The sequence below is a fragment of the Trachymyrmex cornetzi genome, unplaced genomic scaffold (genome assembly GCF_001594075.2).
Source record: "Trachymyrmex cornetzi isolate Tcor2-1 unplaced genomic scaffold, Tcor1.1 scaffold440, whole genome shotgun sequence".
In the NCBI taxonomy this organism is placed as follows: domain Eukaryota; kingdom Metazoa; phylum Arthropoda; class Insecta; order Hymenoptera; family Formicidae; genus Trachymyrmex; species Trachymyrmex cornetzi.
Window position 1 is genome coordinate 64,409 of NW_017299180.1, and position 1,381 is coordinate 65,789.

Consider the following 1,381-nt stretch of genomic DNA (forward strand, 5'->3'; position numbering starts at 1 on the left):
TACATCCTTTTGGTTTCTATTTGTCCTCTCGGTTATTGTATTGCTTTGCGTGGTCTTGAGCAGGTCTTGCTAGTTCTCCTAACGAATTGATTCTCAGTTACAGTACCACTGCAAATTGCTCCATAATTTTTAACAGTGAAAAATTTTTATGTACTACCATCCTCTTTTGCGTTATTTTACTCTTCATTTGTAAGTAACATATAATTTTTGTTTTTTAGTTTTTGTTTTAATGATTTAATTTCAAGTTCTACAGAATTTTGTTTATCTTACCATTACGCGTATTTCATACTAAATTTTAGATGTTCGTTTCTTTATTTTAACTATTGACGCAAAAAATAAATATATTTATAATATTGGACAATACGGATGTAATACGACTACAGTAACATTTCGTTTTTTAAATTGGTTTTGAGAGAGGCATCTTTTATAAATTGACATCTTGCACATGGAGGGAAAGAGGAGCAAAGGATGGAAAAAAATCTTTTTAACGACTTAACAAGTAAAAGCGTACATACATCAGCGAATTGTTTTATATTATTTTTTTGTTCATTTTAAAACTTTTATAATAGTAATTATTTAGATTAGGGGAGGCAGCACCGATGACCTTGACCTTGACATATGTTGTCAAGGTCATGACCCTGAGTAACCTCCACCAAGTTTTAGCCGTCGCTCGTCCTTCGTTAAAAAGTTATTAACAAAAGAAGTTTAAAAAATAACGTATTATTTCTACTATATATGCAATAATAAATACTATTCTACACCTCCGACACACACACACACGCGCGGGAGGGAGGCTGGTGCGGGAGGGGGGGTCGTCGGTAGAGGTTCACGCGAAGCGAGAGTTGTGTTTGTTTTGATTTTGGAGCAATATTAATAATACACTATCAGTGTACATTCAAACCTAGCCACAGTAAGAGTGTTATTATATATATGTACAAACATGTTGTTTCATGAATTCATTTATTTAACGTATAACTATGACGATTTAATAAATTATTTAAGTGCTAAAAGAGTGCTTCGAAATCGCATTACTTGTCCACGGTGTACTAATGAGATCCAATTACAACCAGACAAATCGCTTATGCATTGTACTAATACGTATTATAAACAAATACATGGACGAAAATTTCAAATAAATGTTATTTTCGAAACTATTAATTTTGGAACTTTTTTTGTTCATAACTTTTTAACGAAGGACGAGCGACAGGGGGGAGGGGGGATTAGAGTCGAAGGTGAGAGTCGTGCGCCCCTGAAGCAGGAGGGAGAGAGGGTGAGAGTCGGAGGTGAGAGTCGTGCGCCCCTCAAGCAGGGGGGGAGAGGGTGAGAGTCGGAGGTGAGAGTCGTGCGCCCCTGAAGCAGGGGGGAGAGAGGGTGAGAGTCG